The sequence below is a fragment of the Pelophylax lessonae genome, assembly GCF_965119305.1.
Source record: "Pelophylax lessonae genome assembly, chromosome: 6".
Taxonomy (NCBI): Eukaryota; Metazoa; Chordata; class Amphibia; order Anura; family Ranidae; genus Pelophylax; species Pelophylax lessonae.
Window position 1 is genome coordinate 114427886 of NC_138773.1, and position 15390 is coordinate 114443275.

The following is a 15390-nucleotide window of genomic DNA, read 5'->3' on the forward strand; positions in this document are numbered from 1 at the left end:
TGAGATATAGCACATTAGCATGGTTTTTAGGCTAAGTGTATTTACAGAAAATAGCATTGATACTGCCAGGAATCTAGTGCTCTTGTAACATTCTGTGCTTTGAACTGAAATCTCAAAAAATGTTACAGATCTCCTTTGGGAACTGCAGAACACCTTCAACTAGGCTATGGATATGAGGAAAGGTTTTGTTGTTCAAATCAGTAGCAAAACAGACTAGAGTGACAATGTTGCTCCTCGATGAATAAAGTATAGGAAGTGTGTTATTGGCAGACTCAGCAGATGAAAATAAAAGTGAGAAAATGTGAAAATAAAGAAAGCTAATGCAGTCACTGCATCTAAGGACTGGGTAGCTGAGTAATTTGTAAAATATTACCCCAAGCATGTTTTCTGTGCCATAATTGATTTCAGAGGCCAAGCACAGAAAATATTTCATTAGAAAATTACCACAGATAGCATCCTGACAGGTTCACTTTAATAATCAAAATAATATATATATACCAGCGCTATATCAACTCTAGACTTAAAGTAGAACTTCACCCTCTCAATCAACATGGACAATTTCTAATCCTTATACTGCTATCATTAGTAAATAGATAGAAAAGTATATCATATTTACTTGTTTTACACTTTTTTTTGCATTTCTTCAGTTACTTCCTGATTTCCATACCTTGGCAATTTATGTCATACATCCCAGGAGTCTTGAGGAGGGGAGGGAGGGTTCTCAGCTCAGCCAATGCCTTAGACGGATTCCAGGAAGTAAATGATACATGAGTCATCTGCCCTTACTCAAGATGACCCTGACCAGAAATGCCGGGGGGAATTTTTTTAAATAATTTCTCAGCAAAATAAAGCATGAAGAAATGGATGGATGGGAGAATTTTTTTTAAATAATAAAAATAAATAAAATAGCGTTTTTGATTTGTGGTGCCCAGATGCAGTGCAGTTCCTCTTTAAGTATAAATAACTAAGGGCAAAACTTTTTTTTAAGTTTTGGATGAAGTGTAGAGGGATCAGAACATCTGTCAGGTTTTTTATTTTTTCTGTCTGTTCCCCCGTTAGGGAGATTCACCCTCTCTGTTTTCCTTGTTTACCATTATCATTAAAATGAAAGTAAAAGAAATGCCATATTTTGGGTTGTCCCCAGAAAAGTAATAAAGGAGAACTCATTCAATGGGCACACTAGTTCTTATGACCTGGGGGTCCCCAAGGAATTCCCTTAATTTGAAGGGATCTCCTCTTGCTTCCTGTTTGGCTAAGGGACAGGAAGTGAAGGAAAATATGGGACACAGATGGTGAAAAAAAATCTGACAGGGAGTATAACCTTCCCTTACTCCAAGGGTGCTCAACTTGTGGCCCTCCAGCTGTGGCAGAACTTTAAGTCCCATGGGGCATTGCAAGGCTGAAAAGTTACAAGCATGACTCCCAAAGGCAGAGGCATGATAGGACTTGTAGTTCTGCAACAACTGGAGGGCCACAGGTTGAGTATCAATGCCTTAGGCCGGCCATACATGATACAAAATATTAATGGGCAGGCTTAATGTACCAAGTTGATCGATCTTGGGTACAACCAGCCTGCTGGTTTTGTTTACGATTATCGCAAGCGGCTGCTATAGCCGCTAACAAAAATCTCTGTCCTCTCCCCCCACCTGGAGAAGACAATGGCTCGGCAGGAAAGATTCCTAGATCAACACTGTCTTTGTTGATGGGGGAATCAAGCAAATTTCAAGGAAAGAAATTTGCTCTGTGTATGGCTGCCCTTACTCTATTCAAAATAGAAAAAAACGTTTTTTCCATAGTTCTACTTTAACATAATAGGTCTAGAGTTGATATAGCGCTGGTATATATAGTATATATATTATTTTGTTGATTCACAAACACTACGGGATGTTAGTTTCAAGCAACTGGAGTTTGCATGTTCTCCCTGTGCCTGCGTGGGTTTCCTCCGGGTACTCCAGTTTCCTCCCACACTCCAAAGACATGCTGGTAGGTTAATTGGATCCTGTATAAATTGGCCCTACTGTGTATGTATGTGAGTTAGGGACCTTAGATTGTAAGCTCCTTGAGGGCAGGGACTAATGTGAATGTGCAATGTATATGTAAAGTGCTGCGTAAATTGACGGCTTCATCCATTGTATTTAAATGGTGTTTGAGCTAAATGGCAAAGTGCACCCAAGAGCTCAGTGAAACAGTGAGATCAGTTTGTATTGTACTACAAAAAGGTCTTTAACACTGGCTCACATTGATTCTGTAACCCTCCATCTCCCACAGATGTTCCAAAGAACCAGTGATGCCTCTATGATCCTCTAACTCTCTCTGGTAGTTGTCTTTTGTAGTCTATGGTAAATCATAACAGGCATTTTCAAATGTATAAAAAAAATGAATGTACTTGTTACATACACATCATAATATATATTGCTGTGCAAACTAAAATAAACCAAAATAATGAAACAGAAAAAAAATGTTTTTCTAAAAGATGGCACCCCTTTAAATTAGGCTCAACAATAGTTTATTTAGCACAAAAATATTGTGGAAAATAAACCATGCATTATAAATTCCATAACAAATTCTAAAAAACAAAGTTAAGGTCTGGCAAAGTCTGCAAAAGAAAAAAAAAATCAGCAGAACACAGATGTTAATTGCTACGTGTTGCTGGGACTTGAGAGGGTGCCAGCTGTCAGGATGCATTGACAACATACCCACATATTGGTGGCAAGAGGTCAGCTAAAGATATAGTGCCACAGGTATGCAGAAGTAAAGTACACACTGTACCAAATGTTGGTTCACCACATTCTACTGCTATAGACAAGATCCCTGACTCTTAGACAAAAAAATTCCAACATAATTGGCCTTTTTAACAGAATACTGTTTAGAAACCCAAATGTATGTGTGATTTTCAGACATCTGTAAAAAACAATGAAATTAAATAATTTAGGTACATTATAATGATGCACACACACACACACTACATTATAGAAAAAGGCTGAGTTTGTAAATGTAGTTCAGATAACAAGACTGTATACTAACAATAATACTTGTAGCAAGTCTTTTAAATCATGTTTATAGAAACAGATCAAAGAATTTGTTTTGTGTCCTCCTAAAAAGTGATGTTCTATGTATCAAACAAATAGCCTGATTTACTAAGAGTCGGTTCACACTAAGGCGACACGACTCTGTACTGCTTTGGGGGCGACTTGTGCATTGCCATTCACCACGACTTCAGAGTGACTTGCATGGACTTCACATAATGGAAGTCTATGCAAGTCGCTCCGAGGTCGCCCCGAAGTAGAACAGGACCCTTTTTCTAAGTCGGAGCGACTTGTGTCACTCCTATTAGAACGGGTCCTGTAGCGGTCAATGGACCGCGAGGGAGCGCGACTTGTCAGGCTGACAAGTCGCCTGACAAGTCGCGCTAGTGTGGACCGGGTCTTAGGGTAAAATGTGTTTGCGTGTTTTATTTAAGCATGCTTTTAAGGGGTTTTTTTTAGGCTTTAGATTTTTTTAAAGCTGATTCACTCAAATTTTGCTACTCCAATTACATCATAGGCTTACATTTTATCAAGTACTACATGAGATCTAACCACTTAATGACAATAAAACATTAGACTTACAGCTACACAGATTTTTCTATTTTAGTAGCTCATTCATGCTACTAAAATCACCAGTGATTATTTTATGTAATGACTTCTAATAATTGATTGCTGAATAAACTGAACAAATGACTTTCTATAGAGTAAGCTATACAAGTAGCATGTAGCCGATTCTTTGCAGCGATCAATTGCACATTATTGGTATTGCTATTAAATGCTGTTTGTGTAGCTTACTTTATAAGGAATTATTTGTCTTATCTATTTAGGAAGCAATTGCTACTCCTAGTAATGAATCAATGTAGTGTACTTAATAGCACCACTGTGTTACTAAAACCCTTCTGTTCCATGTAGATCCAGCCTAATGGGGTGGCTGTTAACAACTAAAGGAGGAGTGTCTAAACGCTTAGCAGCAAACACTTGCAACATTTATGTGTAGAAGACACTAATGGCCTTTATCAACAAAAGGCAGATTAGAGATCTTGATGGCTCTAATGTATAAGGTTGGTCAGTCTAAGAACTGAGAAGGCCTAACACTTCATTCTTGACTGTGTTCTAGCTACTGTAAGGGACCTCTATTAAAATAAAGACCACATCCTGCTGCGACTTAATTGAGCAAATGTAAAACCCTACATTTCTACACACATTATCCCCAAATATTGCTAGAAAAAAGCATTTGGTGTTGCCACAGCTTCAAACACCTAATGCAAAGGTGATTTAAAAAGTTTGGTTAATGTTCCATCAGGAATAAATACATAATGTGGATAAGTAAAGTAGAAATTTTAGTTTGTTGCTCATGCCCAATTGTCCTGAAGAGTATCTGACACTTTAAGAACAAAGAATCCTTATACTGTCCCATAATCTAGAATTTCCAGGGACAGCCCAGAGTTTTGGTGACTAAGGAAGGGACCAAAATGGTACTTGGAGTTCAGCCAGGAATGCTAGCAAGTATACTTATGCAATCCTGATATTCAATCCATGCGCATTGAAGTATGTACGTGCTTAAAAAACATGAGACATGTTCATTATTCAGCTTTAATAAATCATGTTGGCAACGTACATAATAATGTTCCAAAACAATTTCTTTAGTTGACTTTAAAGAACGTGTTTTACAGACTTCCAGGTGGAACTACAAGTTAGGAACACCCCGAAAGAGCTACACCAATTATAACATGACATATGTGATTACATGATCAGAACTGGAAAAACAAAAGTACATTTAAAAATGTTAATAAATAAGGGTTTCACCCCAAGAAACAATTTTTCTATAACATGACCTATCATGTTTCATATCCTAAATTAACCTTATCAAAGTTCTCATCACATTTTCATCAAAAGGATACAATGAATAAAGACGTAACTTCACTCCTGTTTTAGACATACTTTAAATGGCTCAGATGGTATAGGGTGATTTTCAAACATATTTCTTGAGCTGAGACCCTTAATCCTAAATGTCTGCAAAGAGGTAACTGTATATCACTACTAGTGCAAATGCATCCGAAGACCCTGACTGCTCCAGGCATTGCACATTTCTTGCATTAGAAACATACCTCATGTTTCGTGTATACTTCATATCTTGGAAACTTCAAAAGCACACCTGAATTTGTGACTATGTTAGGTACAGAAACCAAAAATAAAACATGAATCCAAATTGCATATGGAAACTTAGAGAAATGTAGAGAACTCCAGTCCCTAAACATACTGTAGAATAGTGTGTCCTTTCATAAATGTATGTTCAACCTGGTAAAGCAGTGTATGCATATGACAGACTGTAAAACATGCATAAATAAAGCTGGATAGGATGCACACAAATTCCAGATAGTACAGTACAACCTTGACAGAGAACAGCCCAAGAAATTGCAATAGCAGTGGAGTGGAGAGTGGTTTGTTACCTTGTCAGGGACTATATGTTAAAATGTAAGCCAGTCTGCAAAAGCTAAACCTTAATTATGCAACCCTCTTTGATCTGGTCTTTGAAGCTCAAAATTCCAGATGTATAAAATATAATAAAGTGTTGTGATGATATAATGATTTAAATCATATAATAAATTATTTTATTATGTTTTTTCTTAATTGTTATTACCTTCTCTGACATAAAGGGTTAACTAGCTGTACATTTTCCTAAATATTGAACATCATTTACTTTTAATCTTACAATTAAAGAATGGGTTTCCTAGATTTTAATGTTTGTTTTGGGATGACTTTTTTCAAATCTACATTCAGATGTAGTGAGTACTTGGTGGAATCTCCATTTCCAACAGAGAAAGTGGAAACTACGCTACACTACAGTGGGTGTGTACAGCAAGACTTCCTAAGAAATCAAAGAAACTGTCAGATGCTTTATCTCTAGCCACTACAAAACTGTAATTTCAGTGATGCATAGACTGACCTTTTAAAAAAAATAAAAACAGTTAAATGTGTCTGTGTATAGCCCACAGATTTATAGTCAGGAACTACAGAAGCTGACTGTTCTCTCTGAGAAATACAGACAGTTTTTTTGCACAGCACCTCAATTCGGCAGCTCTGCTATCCTCGTATGAATTGTTAGCTATCCTAGTACACTCCTAACTCTGGAAAAGTCCAGCAAGACACAGCTCAGCAAAAGATCCCTTGCGTCTAACCTGATATGGAACAAGACATCAAAAGTAAGTAGAAGCCAACCTTGGTGAAGAGGAAACTTTTACACTCAAAATGGTCTCAGATTCGCCTGCACAGATGAAACGATGCTGCTCTCATCCAAAGACTCCAAGTAGCCTGTTTTCTCAGTCACAAACCAGCAACGCTTTCTGTCAGATGCCACATCTTCTTCTCCACAGGGAAGTCTACTCCTAGGAAAACAGAGGGCATCAGTAAGGGAAATCAGCCTTGCTTCAAAACAATTATCCAGCAGTCTCCTGTGGGAGTAAAGAAATAGGCCATTGGGCATTAGCCCTAGAGGACCACATGGATGATGGCACTATGGTTCTGGAAGGCTATAAGGGCAAGATCATATCCTCTACCTTCTCAGAAAGAACAGTGCTGTGTGGTAAAGATGTGTAATACTCAGGACGAAATGGACAGAAATACATATTTAGCAGGTGAAACAACTCTCATATATGTATTTTACTGTTCATCAGTTTTAAAATAAACTATACCTGACCACTCTTGCACCACATGAAATATAAAGTGATTAAAGATCACAAAAAAAAATCCCAAAGTAGTTTTCAATTGGTTTATAACAGCTTAGAAACACCTGTTGTTTGTTTACAATAATAGCCCAGCAGGCTACCAAAAGGAAAAGAAAGCTATGATTTCAGTGCCACTGTTGTAAATCTTAAAAAGATGATTTTCTCCACAATGCCTCAAGCTACAGATCTGAATATTCCAATGTGCTTTTTATGGTTTGTTCAGAATATGTAAACACTTTAGTGTGCATAGTGTGAGCACAGGTTCAATTTAAAAAGGAACTTCAACTGGCATTTACAAAACTAAGAGTCAACAGCTATAAGTAATAATAACTGCTGATTTAAAAAACACATGCTTATCAGCCCGCCAAGTCCAGCGCTATCTTCCTCGCACCCAATTTTTTGCAGGGTTTCTGTACTTCCGTGTCACTATCTTGTATTCAGGAGCCGGCTGTCACCTGATGACTCGCAGTTGGCTCTCCAATGCACATGCATGAGATCCTAACTGTGGGGAGATGGTCCTAAAGCCTCCTGGGATGTGTGACATGATATCTCAAGAGGCAGCAGAAGGGCAGGGCAAGCCTAGGACTACTTTATCCTTGAGTAAAGGGAAGTGGAAGCTAGTACCCTTAAGAAAAGGTAAATGCTCTACAAATAAAAAAAAATTACATGTGATTAACAGGTAAGGGGGAGGTAGCAGGATTTATATTGGAAGAATAATATTTTGTGAGGGAAGGTCAGCTTTAAAGATTAAGTTCACCTTTAGTTTAGGTTCACACATGCTGTGGCCCACAGCAGGGGGTCCGGTGTGTCCCCGTTTACTGATCCAGGTGTAAATCAGGTCTGAATTTCAGCCTGAATTCATTCATGAATCGAAACCGAAGATGTTCAGGACCCTTTCCAACCATGGCCGCCTGGAGGTGTGTGAACTGCCTCTATTGAGAGTCGGTCAAACTCTCCTGTCATGCGAATTGGATGCAGGGAAACCCTTAAGGAAAAAATAATAAATGTGCTTATTTTTCCAACAGGAGACTGTAAAGCATCCACTGATAGTGGGTGTAATGTTAGGCTCCTGCAGACATGTCTTCAGCTTTCTGCCCGTATCTCCATATGGGATTTCAGTTAGAAAACTGGAAGTATCAATAGATCATGAGTGTGCTGATCAGATTAAGCAAATACTAATACCTCCAAACAATGTAAATTGGGTAAAAAGGGGGTGCCTGGCTGACACACTGGAGTATCAACTGCACTGAGCAAGACAGATTCTTCATCAAACTCAATAAACCAGATACTGTTGGGGGAGTTTTACTAAAACTGGTGCACACACAGAATGTGCAGCTGTGTACAATAACCAATCGGCTTTTAACTTCAGCTTGTTCAGTTAAGCTTTGACAATAAAACCTAGAAGCTGATTGGTTACTATACACAGTGACACCTGATTCTATGTGCACCAGTTTTCGTAAATCTCCGCCCTGTGTTGGCAAAAAGGGTGCAATGCTTACAACCACAGAATAAAGCTACCCGCTGCATTCCAAAAGAATGTTTCTGAAAACTCTGGTGCAGTCTCTAGTACAGGGGTCCTCAAACTATGGCCCTCCAGCTGTTGCTGAACTCCACATGCCTCATGGGGGAAATCAAGACCGAAGTACAGTGTAAATGCTGAAAATCAGAGATATGCTATGTTGTTTCAATTAATTTTTTGAATAGTTATCTCCAAAAAAACGTTAAAATTAACTTGAGGTTCATAATATCAAATAAACAACAAACATAAAAAAAACATTAATATTATGGCAAAAAACAAAATCCACAATAAGCACTAGTTTGAAACAGAAGCAGATAGTGTTAAATAAGTCTAAAACAAAAATGCCTTTATGTCAGTATTTCTTCCAAAGAATCCCAGCAGGCTTTCTAAGTAAAGCATGTGATATGTATAAAAAAAAATGTTTTAGTGACGGAGGCTTGAAAAGAACAGTAAATTACATTTCACTGACACTGAACTGTTACACTTGAGGTTTTCTGTCAATAAAAAAGTGTTTGTCTTAAATAATATTTGTTGAGGGGATTTTATTAATAGTCAATACTGAGAATATTCCAGGAATTGTTTCATAACTGGGCAAAGATCCCTGTAACATTTCTGTTTTAGTTAAATATGAGGTTTAACTGACTAGTCGCTGAGCTTTGTCTGCTGTTGCTCTGATCAATCAATGTTAAGCGGCAGTTATAATCCTATTCATACAAAAAGCTTACACGGAAAGTACGTTATTATTTATTGTTATTCCTCTTTGGTCTGTTATAATAGACCTTAATGTTCATGACACTGCATTCTTATCTGTATTTCTATATGATTTACCACTGCACTAAAGTTTGAATGTTCCACTTTCTAATGATTAATGTAACAAAAATAATATAAAACATTGTCATCATGGGTTGGTTTTTCCAGCTATCAGTTTCTACCAAATACCATCTGGGTAAAGGTAAATAACTCTGGAGTGTGTATGCTGGTATGCTACCACGCCCTTTTCTTTTTAATTTCTGTCCTATACATTTATTTAAAAGAGAAGTATGAGTTCACAAAAAACGAACATACATAGTCACCTGGATGGCTGCAGCATCGATCCATTGCTGCAGCTGTCTCCAACCAGCTCTACACCGAGAACTGAGCGAACAAAGACCAATTGCTCAGTTTTTGGTCTTCAGCGAGCCGAGAGCAGATGACTCTAAGACACAAGAGTGCAAAATAAAGTGCACTCCTGTGATCCTCAGGAGAAGCATGGCCAAAAATGCTTCTGCCATACTTCTCCTTTAAAAGGATCAATAACAGGGGGCTTCAAACTATGGCCCTCCAGTTGTTCAGGAACTACAAATCCCATCATCCCTTGTCATGTCTGTGAATGTCAGAATTTTACAATGTCTCATGGGATGTGTAGTTCCGCAACAGCTGGAGGGCCTAAGTTTGACTATCCCTGATCAATAACCTGTATATACAAGTTCATTGCATTCAGAAAAGCTTATATGGCCATGCTATTATAACAACAGATAGGTAAAACAGTCCAATTCAGCACAAAACTTGATATGATTTGCATTGCATTTGTTGTCATCCATATGTTAGTCATTACTTTAGATGAGAGGAAGCGAACTACAATCCTGCTACTTTGTTGGTGTCCTTCAGATGGTCAGCTTTCTGCACCAGAAGGACGATAAGGATAGCGAAATGGCACTAACCCTCTAACATGGTCTCATTTTAAAAGTACCTCCACTATTGTTGAGAAAATAAAAATCTCCTCTGGGTAATCAATGTACATTGCAGGGATTTTAACAAACTTTGTAGAAGATTCCTATATTCTGGTTCTGTAATAAAATAGCAGTTTGTTTCACCAAACTAGCTGCCTTCTGATTCTGAATGGTAGTGACTGGTTTATTATAATCTGCTGGTGCACTTTGTGTTCTAATGATGAAAGCTGCAGGGTCTGCGTCCTTTAAGAAGTAGTTCATCTTTAGGGAGTATCGCACCAAAATGTACATTTCGATTACAAGGGATGCCTAAAATCGGACTAGTATCTTAGTGCAGACTTCTAGGAAGATGAGTGAGCCAATCACATAAGCAGGACATTACATATTTTGTAGGTTTTCTGTACACCAAATGTAAATAGAATGCCTCTAAAATGCCATATTGCATGGCCTTTTACAGAAAATTACAGCACTGCAGCCTGAAAAAGAAAGGTAATTACAACATGGCTTGTATAGAAAATGTATATGCTATAGTTTTAGATTCACTTTTTTTTTCTTGTTTATGAAAGTCGAATTACCCTTTAGGGTTGACAACCTATCGTCAAAATTCATAAGAAACGACAGCTATTTTTGATAGCTCTTTTTCATATGCATGCTACAGTATGTTTTTATTCCAGTCTGCAGGACCTTAGGGGTCCAATGCAAAAGCTTTAACACATGTTACATTGAGTTGCACCTGTGTTGCATTGTGGCAACCCATTCAACTTAATGACATCCCAGCTAGCCAATCATGGCACAATGGCGCCTACAGCGGCGGGGTGGTGCCATCTAGTGGCTACTGAACAAATTTATATACAGGCACATTTTTTCCGCGCAATAGTGCCACGTTGCTGCAGTAAATACGCGGCGGCTGGTCTATAAAGGGTAAACAATACAAAAAAAAAACTATGAGAGATTTGAGCATTTCAAAATTTTAAAAAAAGAGACATAACTTTTCCTATTATATAGTATTTTTAACTTCTTATGTATAAAATTGTTTAAAAAATATTGTTTGGATTAGGTTTCAACTTTTATATTGTAATTTTAGGTTGAATAACCACTTCACACCTGGGGAAACTGCAGCCATGAGTTTGATTAACCACTCAGCGGTCAGCAGGAGTGATCCTGGGGGCGCACGCGTGCGCCCACTCGCCAGCAGGGAAGCCGATCCATGGGACCAGCGGCCGCGATGGCCGCGGGCCACCCGCGATCGCTCCCCATGAAGAGAGAACGGTGGTCTACTGTTGTAAACACAGCAGAACGTTGTTCTCTCAGGAATCAATGCAGAGCTCCTGTGTTCCTCTAGTTTTGGAACATAGGTCTCCGTATTGATTTCATAAGCACACCCCCCACAGTTAGAAAACACTCACACTTAACCCTTTGATCCCCCCTGGGTTAACCCATATCTTGCCAGTGTCATTATTACAGTAACAGTGCATATTTTTAGCACTGATTACTGTAGTAATGTCACTGGTCCCCACAAAAAGTGTCAAAAATGTCAGCTAGGTGTCTGATCTGCCCGTCGCAATGTCGCAGTTCCACTAAAAATCACTAATCACCGCCATTACTAGTAAAAAATAAATAAATATGACATAAATCTTTCCCTTAGTTTGTAGACGTGATAACTTTTGCGCAAACCAACCAAAATACACTTATTGGGATTTTTTTTACCAAAAATATGTGGCAGAATACAAATTGGCCTAAATTATGAAAAATTTGATTTTTACATTTTTTTTTGAGAATGTTCTATAGCAGAAAGTGAAAAATATTGTTTTTTTTCTTTTTTTCAGAATTGTCACTATTTTTTTGTTTATAGCGCAAAAAATAAAAATCGCAGAGGTGATCAAATACCACCAAAAGAAAGCTCTATTTGTGGGGAAAAAAGGACATCAATTATTTTTGGGTACAGCGTCGCACAACCGCACAGTTGTACACTAAAATAACGCAGTGCCGAATTGCAAAAAATGGCCTGGTCATTAAGGGGGAAAACCTTCCAGTCCAGAAGTGGTTATACCACTTTAAGTCCAAGACATTTTAAAACAGCTTAGGACATGAAGGAGTTAAAGATGATCAAGATTGCTGGAGATGTGAGCTAAGCCTCATTCACACTAAGTACTAAGTACTCCAGTGTATACCTGTTTGAGAGTCAGGTTTGCCCACACAGGGATGCACAGCTGTTCTGTGCATTCCAATGCAGGTAGTCCTATTCATGTCAATTGGGAGGCAGTGGCCACACAGACACAGCCACTGCTCTCAATCTGTCAGCCATATGCAGGTAACCGGTCCCAAATTCAGACAGGGTGCATTCAGGACACTGCCCCTGCATCCATGTGGCTGTCGAAATAAAAGCAGCAGCTGTCTTTATGCAGCCACTGTGTAAAAAATGGACATGAATGGGACTACTTGCATGAGAATGCACAGAACACCTGCGCATCCCTGTGCAGGCGAACAAGGCCCCATCACGGATGTACGCTGTAGTACCTTAGTACCCTTAGTGCAACTGCAGCAAGAATCCAGAGGATTCCTGCTTCTGAATTTACAGGTGAATCCAGATAGTTGCATACACTCAAGGTGGGTTCACACTTATGCGAATTAAATGCAGATTTTTACCGCATCTAATTTGCATGACAGGAGGGTATGACCGGCTCTTAATACAGCGGGCTCACACACCTCCGGGACGGCCACAGTCGATCCCCCGCTGAGAAAAACGGACTCCGTCCGACGGATGGAGTGTGTGAAAGGGGCCTTAGGCAATCATTGAATAGTAAGTGCCTAGGGTACTAGATAGGCTGTGATGTTAAATAAAAAAAATACATTGCTATGGTTTCACATGGTGTTGCATTTTTTTTTTTTTTTACTATTTTATGTACTGTATTATGGCAGGGAGTGGTATCTTGGTTTTGTTTCTCATAGCAAATTTTCGATAAAAATATTCAAATATTAAAGTAGCATGGAAGACAAGCCCTGACTATTCCTTTTTCCTCCTAACACCTATGCTGTCTAACCTATTTAAGAAAGATGTATTTATGTAGCCATTTTCAGGCCACTCTGGTTTGGCCATGCGATTCGGCTCCCCTGAAGCGGTGGCTGCAGGGTATGGGAGGGCGGGCAAAGGATGGGACTATGGGTGGTGTCACCACTCCCACGCATTCCCAGCCATTGTTGAGCACTTGTCCTCACCCCTGCAGCCGCCGCTGGCTGGCTCAGAGGATCGTGTGACCAGATTGGAATGGCCTGGAAATAGGCAAGTATGGTGGCAGGTGTGAATGCACCCTTAATGTGGAGAGGCAGAAGCCTGACCTAATAAGGTATTATTCCACAAGTTTGAACTTTTTGACTTTAATGTGTTCAAGCCTGGAAAATTCACACAAGACATATAGTACTATTCAAAAGTTTTAGGCAGATGTGAAAAAATTATGAAAATTAAGAATGCTTTCAGAAAAAGGAATGTTAATAGTTTATGTTTATCAATTAACAAAATGTGTAAAGAAAAAAAAAGCAAAAGAGAAATCCACATTAAATCAATATTTGGTGTGACCACCCTTTTCCTTCAAAACAGCATTAGTTCTTCTAGGTAGACTTGCACACAGTTTTTGAAGGAACTCGGCAGGTAGGTTGTTCCAAACATCTTGGAGAACTAACCAAAGATCTTTTGTGGATGTAGGCTGCCATAAATCCTTCTGTCTCCTTATGTAATCCCAGGCAGACTTGATGATGTGGAGATCAGGGCTCTGTGGGGACCAAACATGTTCTTCTTTATGCCAAAGATAGTTCTTAATGACATTGGCTGAATGTTTAGGGTCATCGTCCTGTTGCAGAATAAATTTGGGGTCAATCACACGCTTCCCTGATGGTATGGCATGATGGATAAGTATCTGCCTGTATTTCTCAGCAATGAGGACACCATTGATCTTGACCAAATCTTCAACATTTGGCAGAAATGCAGCTCCAAACTTGCAAGGAACCTCCACCATGCTTCACTGCTGCCTGCAGACACTCATTATTGTACCGCTCTCCAGCCTTTCGCGAACAAACTGCCTCCTGCTACAGCCAGATATTTCAAGTTTTGACTCATCAGTCTGGAGCACCTGCTGACATTTTTCTGCACCCCCAGTTCCTATGTTTTCATGCAAAGTTGAGTCACTTAGCCTTGTTTCCACATTGGATGCATGGATTTTTGGCTACAATTCTTTCATGAAGACCAGTTCTGGCCAGACTTTTCCATACAGTATATGGGTGTACCTGGATGCTACTGGTTTCTGTGCTGGTGGCACTGATGGACATCTTCTCTTGTCAAAGGGAAGCATGATGTGTCTTTCATCTGCTGCATTAAGTTTCCTTGGCCGACCACTGCATCTATGGTACTCAACACTGCCTGTTTCTTTGTGCTTCTTCAAAAGACCTTAAACAGCACAGCAATCCTTGCCTTGGAGAAACCTTGCTGATGCATTGTAACTACTATAGGTCTTGTTGCTGTGCTCAGTCATGCCGTGATTTATGACCTGTGACATGAAACTCTCTTCTACAACCTCACCTTAGTAGCAGAGTTTGGCCGTTCATCACTCCATTTTAGGCCTCCTACGCAGCTGTTTATGTTTCAGTTAAAGAAAGTGTTTCAACCTACACATGCATTTGATAATCATTAGCACCTGCTTGGTTAACATTGGTTAATCATACAACTAACTGTAAACCTACAAAATCCCTGACTTTGTGCTAGTGTACAAAGTGTGCAAGTGTAAGAATTAATACTGGTTTCAAGCCAAGGAGTAGTCACACCCAATATTCATTTGATTTCGATTTTTCTTCTGTTTGCTCACTTTGCATTTTGTAAATTGACAAAAATAAACAATTAAATTATATATTTTTGAAAGCATTCTTAATTTATAAAATTTCTTCACACCTGCCTAAAACCTTTGCATAGTACTGTACAAAGAAAAAATACCCTCTGTCTGTTCAGGGCCCTACATTTACACACCATTGTTCCTTGCATGTTGTTACTAAATAAACCCACAAGCTTTCAGGAAGATCTTTCATGCTGACTCATGCAGCATTGTGCTTTGGGCTTCCCATTAATAGCACAGTCATAAAACCATGAATAGACAGGATCAAAATTCAAAGAGAAGAATAGAATGGTAAAAGGACAAGTAGAAATTAGCAATGTGAAGCAATTTATGATTCATAGAATTAAAAATATATATACAGAGTTCTCTATGTAATGTTCAGTGACTAAAAAGCATGATGAACCCATACAAAAAAAAAGTAATTACAATAACTTATCAGACTGCTTTTGGTAGTCACCTTTTTACAGAATGTGCTTTCACCATAACCTAAATTAGTTCTGGTACTCATATTTTTTAAAAAACAATAATCTACTC

General features: G+C 38.8%; 1 long non-coding RNA gene across 1 annotated transcript in view; it reads right to left on the reverse strand.

Annotated features, from left to right (window-relative positions):
* Positions 1-6135: 6135 nt before the first annotated feature.
* The window catches only part of LOC309558284, a 112718-nt gene continuing 103463 nt past the window's right edge, over positions 6136-15390 (reverse strand). The window contains exon 3 of the long non-coding RNA XR_014225416.1: positions 6136-6412. This is a non-coding gene — a long non-coding RNA (uncharacterized lncRNA). The remainder of the gene's footprint in view (positions 6413-15390) is intronic.